Raw genomic sequence first — 10,529 nt, 5'->3', positions numbered from 1 at the left:
ATGGGATGTATCAGCATCCAGAAAAAATCTAGTTAAGGTGACAAGTTTAAATATTGGTGAATATGAATTTGAAAAGGTAGAACACTTTAAATATCTTGGAGTCTCACTTAATAGAACTAATAATAGAAGCATCGTGATTAATGAAAAAATCGAGGCAGGAAACTGAACCTACTGGAAATACAATAACTTCCTCAAAGATAAAAAGCTTACTCAGAACACTAAACTGAAAATTTACAAAACAGCAATTAGACCAGTAAGCACATATGGTGCTGAAGTAATGTGTCCGACACAGAAAGAGGAAGAAAGATTGAAGATCCTAGAGAGGAAAATAATTCGGTGGATCTCAGGCCCACTAAACCTAGGTAATAATGAATTTAGAAAACTCATGAACCACGAAGGAGGAGAACTTCTGAAAGGAGAAGACATCGTCAGATCTATCAAGGCACAGAGACTCAGATAGAAGGGACATATAGAAAGGAGGAATCAAGAAGCCGTTATCAAGAAAATTTCCAAATGGAGACCTGTATCAGGCAGACTACGAGGAAGACCCAAAACTAGATGAAAGAACCAGATAGTAAACGTTTATGAAGCAAACTATCATTACTTTTTCGTGTAGAATTACCCATTAAAGTTTGCCATACTTATTTAAAAACATTCTGTATTGATGAAAAACATGGCTAGTTAAAAAAGTACCTAACTTTTGTATTATCCAATATAAGTGAATGAATAAAAAAACATAATGTTAAGAAAATATGAGGCTATAGTTGGGCTTTAATTTCAGTATGCTATTGCATGCTAGAATAAAAAGTTAGCACAATGCTACAATATTCTACAGAGTGAGAAAAACACAGTTTGATTGGTACACCCGGTATACACTGACAATAATTGACCTGTCTAGCAACAATATATTATTACTGCGATATTATAAAGAATAAGATAAAATATTTTAAAAAATCACTTAAATTGGACAACAGGTTTAGGAAATTTTAGACATTAAAAATGACCCGTTTTTGTGGTGCGTTAATTGCTTGGGGAATAATGTATATCGTTAAAATAATATTTCGGTATTATGTTTACACGATATCCGGCATTATCTCTATACTTTTGTCTGGTTTGTAACGTATGATTATTCTGTTTGAATGGGGTAGCTTAATAAATGACTAAAGTTTTACAGAAATAGGCTAGCTGGAAATTGAAGAGACTAAACAGTAGGGCTCAGGGAAGGATCAGGCCGTATTTGCACGCCCTAGTAAGACGGTACCTACTGAAATACTTGAATGATAAAGAAAATAAATTAATATAAGGAGTAATGACAAGAAGAGAACTATTGACCAAGAAGATATTCAGAAGTAGTGTTGAGCGCCAGGGAAGAATTGAATAAATTCTTCTCCACGTGACCTATATTGCTGTACCTAACTAATACTATTAATAGATACTATTAAAATGATAGGATAATAAAACATATAAGTATGTACAACCACATTTAATAAAAAAAAATACCTATAAACCCTATATACAATTTTATACACTAGCTAAATATCCGACGTACTATGGTAGTACACTCCTGTCGATAATGCAGGTTTTACAGTATGAAAAAACTAATATATGTAATGAATTTATTCTACTAAGGAAGTGATTTGATCTAAATATGCATGTACAAACTAATTATTACTGTAGAATACAAGATTGGCCGACAATCCCGTATCTGATCGGAAGTGACAACCTGACAATATCTGGTGAATGGAATAAATATTATTGAGTAGGAAATAAACCCTTCGATAGTGTGCACAGTATCGTCCCAGATAGTTTACAATCCTGAGATTATTTTAAATACCTGATACAATCATGAAAATGAAATATAAAATTCGTTGACAAAAAAAAATTATTGAATATTATAAAGATAATAGGGTTTAAGAAGGTGAATTTATATTATTATTAAGGTTATGTATTTGAGTTATTGAAAAAAAATTGAAAATTGAAAACTATTATTTAAAAGGATTGAAAATTCAAATTTTATTATAAAAACCTGGCGTTTCTACAAAAGTAGGCCTGTGGCTTCTCCAAAATCCTGGTGAGGTTGATGATGAGAGAGCCAGGTACGTATCCTCCGATCTTCCCAATCCTCGGGAGGTAAGGAACAGCAACACAGAGTATTGACGAGGAGGTACTTGCTAGTGTCGATAGAACTTAGTGTCTATTCCAGAAACGAGAAAAAAAAAACATCCAAAACTCTTCCAATCCAAACCCAAAATAATACCAAAATGATTGTTTATTCCATAAATAAATGAAGCATCCAAATGTGACTTAAATTTTGTTATAGTCTCCCTCCAGTGGCTAAAAGAACAGAAAACCTTCTATTAGCTGGTTTTCCTTAAGTATCTAAGAAACAGGGCCTCTATAAAAAGGTGTTTCACCTTATCAGAACTTGACAGAGAAAAAACTACGGAAAAAGTGAGGTTTGATGTATATGTTTTCATTGACCTTGATTCTTCTTGACTGGAAAAAGCCTTTTTAAACGAATATAAGGAAGTATTTGGACAAAAAAATGTGGATCTTGTAATCAAAGATTACTATATGGAGTTAAATACATGATAGAATGAAAATTATCATTGATTTTCAATTTATTTGAGAGTGAAAATGTAGTTCTAAGAATATTTTTTCCTGTGAGTGTATATTAGAAGTATTGAAAAAGTGATAATTAAAGAATAGCAATGCTTTTCATATGATCTAAATATGGTATTAAAAATAATTTAGATGGTTATTTTTTCTTAGCATGAAAAAGAAATGGCAAACCATAGTTAAGTGATATTTTTTTTCATACATACCCATTGTTTTCTTCAAAAAATATTGGAACCAAAAACTCTTCACAACCCCAAACAAAAAAAATAAAAACTTCCTCCAACGTAAATTAATCTTCTTATAACTTATTTCAACCAAAAGGTAAATTCTTACAATGGCCACCGGAGGACTTCTTGATCGGACAAGAACGAAAATTCAAGTGAAGTGCCAGCCGCTATGGCCGATATGACATACACCCCTGCCGGATATCGTCATTGCCAACTGCTAGACTCTAATCTACCAGATATTACCAACTTTATCGTCTATCAACTGCAACCTCTAATACGAGTGCTTGTAAAGTTGGTTGCATACCTAGTTCCCATCGGAATAACATTTTAGTAACGATAGTAGTAACTCATCGTTACATTCCCCCATTACTTGTAAGAAAAAAAAATTGATCCTATGATCAATCTTTTTTTTTTTTATGCATATACATATATATACTCATATAGATACTCCATACAAGTATCCACAGAGAAAAAATCACACGCTGTGGGATCCAACACAGGCGTGACCAAACCAAATTTCTAAAATATAATACGAACCTACGAATACTTCACTACTCTAAACTAACCTACCGTAGGACATCGTCCAAACTCTGATATATATCCTAAAGACCAAGTTGTGTTCAAGTTGATTCAGTAGATTTCTATAAAACCCCAAATTATAGTCAACAAGAACACCATAACAACAATATTCGAATAGAAAACTCAATATAACCTATACGACGACTAACTTACACTTACAGCTGACTCGATCGATCATACCTAACCGCAAATTATGAGTCATGTAAATGGAGTTGTCTTAATGCCCGATATATCTCATATGGTACCAACATACATACTTAAGGTTTATTATAACCCTTTACTAAATTCCATAATTTAGAAAAATTCTATTCTCAAAAAAGTCAAGTGGGACGAGTAGTACAAAATTGTTCTATCGATGGACAACAGATTTAAATAGAGCATATCCAAAGTGAACAATCAGTAGAAATCTCGTAGCCAGTTCCAAAAAGCTAAAACATAGACCATAGTATAAACCAAAATAAATATAAGAGTTATGTATGGACAAGAAAAGAAATTATTGTAGCAAGCCTTTTATCCTAAATTGATCCGACTGTGGACAATAGATTTATATGGAAGCATATCCAAAGTGGAACAATCAGGCAGATTTAATTAGCAACGCTACAACCTAACACTCAATGTGCTAATAATGATTACATATTGGGTAATATGACCCTCACTCAACTGATCATCAGATTTGTATCAGATGCAACGGGAGGTCTACCTAATTAAATGGTAGACATAACAGAAGTTAGCTTACTCTGGGATTCTCTAACTATAGCTATAGCTACAACAAATTTATGGGAATAGCCAGAAAAAGCTAACCAATATTTCGGAATCATCTCTCATGAAATACTTCAAGAAGTCACATATTATTAACTCTTATAAATAAATCCAATTAAGTAAATACTAGAGAACAAGTAAATCAATTTCTAAAGAAACTGCAGATTAAGGAAATGTTCCCTAGTCACGCACAGACAACAGGACGTTGATCCTGATTCTAATTCACATACAAACAAAAATAGTGAGTTTTCAGGAAAGCTGATGCTCGAACACAATAATCCCTTGGTGTAGGCAAAAGCTACCATATTTCCATAGGACTGATATCCAAGAAGTTACCATTATTATCAGAACAATAAATTGATAAAACTAAAGGAGAGTAAGTATACAATAGACAGACAAGTTTAAGACTAAGTCTCTATAGAATGATCATAAACTGAACATGGAATAAGAATGCCTAGTGCATGATTAAAATGATGATTAAACATTCTATCATAAAAATTCAGCATCTGAACTAATTAAGGTATGACCCAGGACTAGGCAACTGTGAGCCAGGAAATCCGTCTCCTATCATGTGCACAGTTGATAAGTAATACAAGTTTCGAACCCACGTATTTGCATAGCCAAGCTAGGCAAACCATTTTCCTAAGAAATATTCAATACTGTACATAACGAAATGGCTTCATAGTCTTTATCATAAATTTTTATCTCAATTAACTTAATTAAATTTTGACCAATGAAGTATAACTTTGGAATCACACTGTATACTCAAATTGCCTTTACCAAAACAAATATCATGATGACTTCTTTAGACCACAATAAGCTAATGTACCAAGGAATCATACTAAGCATTGGAATAACTTTCCAGTAGAAACTACAAAATTAAACACAACACCAGATAAACATAATCTAAACCTATTTTGTAGATACACTAATCTACAAGTGATGACATATATAAGCATAATTACATACAAGGTGTTACAGTTCCATACCAGTTCAATAATAAGCCAAATTAAGCTAAATCTCAATAATAACTAATGACATCTAACATACATAGAATATGGAAAGCTAGAAAAATTACTATAATAGATAAAACATAGAGTACCTATCTGGTGACTAAAATCAAAATCCAATCGTTAACCTATTCATTGAACAATCGAGTATTTCTAAAATTTAGAAAGAGGAATTAACTTGATCAATATTGTTAAGTTAATCTTCTTCTTCTGACGACGAAGATGCTAAGTCGTTGACAGTATTATCTGGTAGTAAGTCCTTTATATGAAATCGACCAAGTTTCCTGTTGGACGAACTATCTTTTAGTTCATATATTAAAGGAGAGATTACTTTACTGACAACACATGGGACATATTTCTGACAAAATTTGGCAGAAATAGCATCACCTTTGCTTGACTTAACAAAATTACGTTTTAATACCCGATCACCAACAAAGAATCTCAAATCTCTTTTCCTCAAATTGTATTGACTCTGTGACTTAAGGTAAGAAGATTTTAACTTCTTCCTGATGTCTGCAAATATTGGGGGTAAAGTCTGAAGATCATCTAAACGATGGAGTTTCTCAGAGATCTGAGGGAGATTTGTGGAATTGTCCGAAATTAAACCAAAATAATCACCAGACAAAGCAATATTTCTACCAAAATTCAAATAAGCTGGAGAACATTGAGTAACTTCATGGACCGAAGTTCTTATGGCTTGAGCTATTGAGTGAATATACTGGTCCCAAGCTCTGTGATCTGGATAAGTGTATGATCTAAGGGCTGTTACAATACTGCGGTTCACTCGCTCACTATGATTAGCTTGCGGATGGTATGCAGCATTATAAAAGATCTTCTGAACTTTGTATTTAGTTAGAAGGTTTTTAAAAGCCTTAGACACAAATTGAGGACCATTGTCACAAGAAACAATTTGTGGAACACCAAACAACAAAAAGACTTGCTCCTCCAAATATTTCACAATAGCAGGGACAGTGGCATTACGAAGAGGAAAAACTAGTGGAAATTTAGTAAAGTAGTCCACAACCACCAAACAATAGGTATAGCCATTGTAACTACGAGGATATGGTCCAATCAGATCCATGGATATCATCTGCCATGGGAAGTCAATGTTCCTAAAAGTACCCATTAATCCAGCTTGTGGCATAGTACTTGGCTTGCAAGTAGCACAAACTCTACATCTAGAAATATATTTCTTGATATAGTTGCGCATGCCAGGCCAATAATATAATTCTGCTATCCTACTAAATGTTTTATAAGAACCAAAATGACCAGATGTCACATTATCATGAAATGTACGAAGAATTTCATCCCGGTTTGCTGTTGGGACAACAATCTTCCAATCAGACATATTAGACAAAGCTTCCACTGAACTAACGACATGCTTATAAAGAATATTATTCTCTACTTTAAAATCAGGGTACTGATCAGGTGCTTGAGTAACCTTTTCTAACATTTTTTGATACCATGTATCCGGAACTAAAGTGGATAAGTCAAGAAGATTGACATCAAACGTTCGAGACAAAGCATCAGCTACTACAACACCATTTGCCTTACGATGGACGATATTATAATCAAAGGCTGACAACTTACAAATCCATCGAGACAAACGTTGGGATGGGTTACGCATAGAATGCATCCAGAGTAAAGAACTATGATCAGTAATAAGGGTACACTTACGACCTTCCAAATAGTAACGGAAAGCCTCCAAGCCGTGAATAATAGCAAGGAGTTCACGCTCGGTAGTGGAATAATTTTTCTGGGCCTTATTGAGCTTCTTACTAGTATATGCTATGGGGTGTTCAGAACCATCTTTCATCTGGAAGAGTACACCACCTGAGGCGGTATTTGAACAATCAGTCATGAGGTAGAAATGTTCACTGAAATCAGGTGAAGTCATGACCGGAGCACTCGTAAGGGCTTCTTTAATACGATGAAAAGCATCGTCGGCACGAGTCCAGGTGATAGTCTGGCCCTTTTTCCTATTCTTAAGGAGGTCAGTAAGAGGTGATAATAAAGTAGAATAAGAAGGCACAAATCGACGATAGTATCCACACATGCCCAAGATCCTACGTAGTTGTGTAGTAGTTTTAGGAATGGGGAAGTCCTTAATAGCGGTTACTTTATCAGGGTCTGTTCTCAAACCTTGATGATCAACAACATATCCTAGAAATTTCAAATTAGGACGACAAAAATTACATTTCTCTAAATTAACAGTGAGATTAGCCTCTTTAAGGCGTGAAAATAATTTCTCCAATATTTCAATATGTGAAGAAAAATCAGGAGTAACAACTATGATGTCGTCTAAATAATAGAATACGAATGGTTCGAGTTGGGGACCAATAACCAAGTCCATTAAACGACACATTGTTTGCGGAGCTGAAACTAGACCGAAAGGCATTGTGACAAATTGAAATAACCCTTTACCACTGACAGCGAAAGCAGTATACTTCTTACTCTCTTCGCTTAACGGAATTTGTAAGAAAGCTTTGGATAAATCGATCGAAGAGATATATTTGGCATTCTGAAGTTTGCTCAGAATTATATCTATCCGAGGGATGGGATAAGCATCTCGATTAGTAGTGATACTATTAAGTTTGCGACCATCAAAGCATACTCGGAATGATCCATCCTTCTTCTTTGTCATCCATAACGGCGAACAAAATGACGACGTCGACTTTTCGATAATGTTTAAAGAGAGCATCGAATCAATTTCTTTACTTAAATCTGCTTGCCATGCCTGAGGTATGGGATATTGATATTGTCTGAAAGGAGTTGAAGTGTTCACTTCGATCGTATGAGATATTAAATGTGTACGGCCTAATCTATCTTTGGAAGAGATAGAAGAAAATTTAGAGATAATATTCTCTAACTGGTTTTGTTCTAAGCTAGACAAACTAGAAAACTCACGAATGGCACTTACAGTTGCGACATTAAAGGAAGATATAAACAACGAAAAATCTGAGCAATTTAGTGTACTATTAAATGCATTCAAGAAATCCATGCCAAGAATTATAGAATTTTTAACTGAAGGTATAACATAAAATGTAACCATTTTCCGAATATTGGCAACTACGATTTCTGTGTCAAATTTACCTGTAATTGACTGGATAGCACCATCCGCAGTAGAGACTTGTAAAGAAGAAATAGGCATAACATTAATATCAGTATTTTCTAATAATTTCAGCGAATACGAACCTATTAGAGAAATGTTCGAGCCACTATCTAATAGAGCTAAACAAGATTGTCCCAAAATTTCAATTTCAAGATAAGGTCGGTTATCATTATGTTTCCTAACTAATAACGAATTTATATCAAAATCCAAAATCTCTGATTTATTTTCAAAATTATCTGGTATTAACATAGACATATTATTATTATTTACAAACGTACAACCTGGTATAGAATTTGGAACTGTCTCCTCGTCTTGATTATGCTTATTACTAAAATTCCAGTTTAAGACTGGAGGGGATAATCTACGATCAAGCGAACCGCACGAGTCAACTGAAGTGTTACTAACAATTACTTTTTCCCTGATTTCGGTTTGCGTGCTGGTCTCCGGTTGGAAGTGTTTCTTCCTTCCTGAGAGGTGTTCGAGCTGCTGGCGGGTATTGGACCTGAAGCTTCGTCTACAGCTGCGGTCATGTTCCCTGATGGGGCTGCTGTTTGAGGAACGCTCAGGGTACGAGCCTCTGCATGCTCGTTTCCCGAACACTTAAAACAGTTACGTTTAAGCGTATTTTCTCTACCACAACCGTGGCAGAAAATTCGTGTTTGGGGTCTGGTACAATCCCGAAATGCGTGACCAACAACCTGACAATTCCAGCAAGACAAAGAATAAGTAGTCACAGACACATTCGGTGTATGGGGTCTAGATTGCCAAGAACGATTTCTCGAGGAGTAAGAGTTAAATCCAGCACCAGAATTAGGTGTTGTAGGAGGATGAAAAGACCAGGATAGAGTTTCCTCTAACCGTTTACACTTATCTGTCAGGTCTTCGATAGTGTCTATATCAACAAGTGCCAATTGGGCATGGTAAAAAGGTAGCAAACATTTTAAAATTATCTTAATTTTTGCATTATCTGTTAAAGGAGTATCTAAACGACTACACATACCCAACATAGTGTTAATAAACATAGTCACTGATTCTCCAGGTTTCTGCTTGCGGTTCTTGATCTCGTCTAAGAGATCAGTTTGGAAAGAATAAGGCAGAAAATCGGATTTTAGTTTCTGAGCCAAACCAGTCCAAGTGGTAAAGCTACCACGGTTGTTCATAAACCACGTAAAAGCATGGCCTGTAAATAATTCGGCAGAAGCCGAAAAAAGATCTTCCTCACTCACACCTCTCGAAACACGAAGACATTCTACCCTATCTAAAAATGAAATTACTTGGTCATAATGACCTTCACCAGAAAACGAAACTCCCCACTTATGTACCTGCACAGGCTTGGGATGTAACAAGGAATTAGAGGCTTGAACCGAAGAAACAGGAGTGGAGGTGGCTAAAGGATTTACGCGAGAATCAAGTTCACCTTCTAAACTGAGAATCCTAATGGACATAGAGCGTTTGTAAAGTTGTTGCTCCTCATCTGAGCAACATAATAAGTGGACACGACCAGAGATATGAGCAAGACGTGAAATGTATCTAGAATACATGCTATCATGGACAGTCCCTCTAAAATTATTTATCTTTTGCGTAAGATCCTCTAGTGTCTCATTTATTCCCTGTTGTTGTTCCAGGAAAGGAATAGCTGCAGCTGAAATCTGACGGAAACTCCTATTTCCTTGCTCCTGTTTAAGAGCACCACGCAATAGACTGCGTTTTCTATCACATTTAGCGGCTTCTTCAACCTCTATTTCCCTTATCCTCAGCTCATAATCTAACTCCTTAACTAACAAATGTTCTGGCTGAAAGGTACACATGGTGATAGGGAAAGAATTAGTAACCATAAACCCAACCCAACAACGACAAACCGAACCCACCCCAACAACTAACGACCCAATTAACCGACAATCTACTAAGCGAGCTGCTCAACCAACGAGCTGCTAAACTAACGACCTAACAAACCGACAAACCAAATATAACCGAGATATATATTTGGGGTAGATATTTAAAATAATTTAAGTAAATGTTTAAACGAAAATGTATATAAAAAAAATGAAAACTTTATAAATTATATATAGGTATGGTAAGCAAAAATTTAGCTAACTGTAGTATATTGTGGCTGAACCTAAATCAAAAGTAGTAATGTACCTAGATATCAAAAAAAATAAATCATTCAAAATTTTTCAAAATAAATATCCAGGTATCACCAAACCGACCAGACCGAAATGTCAA

The 10,529-nt window shown here is 35.0% G+C and overlaps 1 long non-coding RNA gene across 1 annotated transcript; it reads right to left on the bottom strand.

The window, feature by feature from the left end:
• Nucleotides 1–1,468: 1,468 nt before the first annotated feature.
• Nucleotides 1,469–3,983, bottom strand: LOC126886396 (uncharacterized). The gene is made up of 2 exons (XR_007698594.1): nucleotides 2,826–3,983; nucleotides 1,469–2,334 (listed from the first exon to the last, which is right to left on the bottom strand). It is a non-coding gene; the product is annotated as an uncharacterized LOC126886396 (long non-coding RNA).
• Nucleotides 3,984–10,529: the final 6,546 nt, after the last annotated feature.

The sequence above is a fragment of the Diabrotica virgifera genome, chromosome 6 (genome assembly GCF_917563875.1).
Source record: "Diabrotica virgifera virgifera chromosome 6, PGI_DIABVI_V3a".
NCBI classification, from domain to species: Eukaryota; Metazoa; Arthropoda; class Insecta; order Coleoptera; family Chrysomelidae; genus Diabrotica; species Diabrotica virgifera.
Note: the sequence above shows the minus strand (reverse complement) of the source record. Positions and strands in the feature narration are given on the sequence as shown.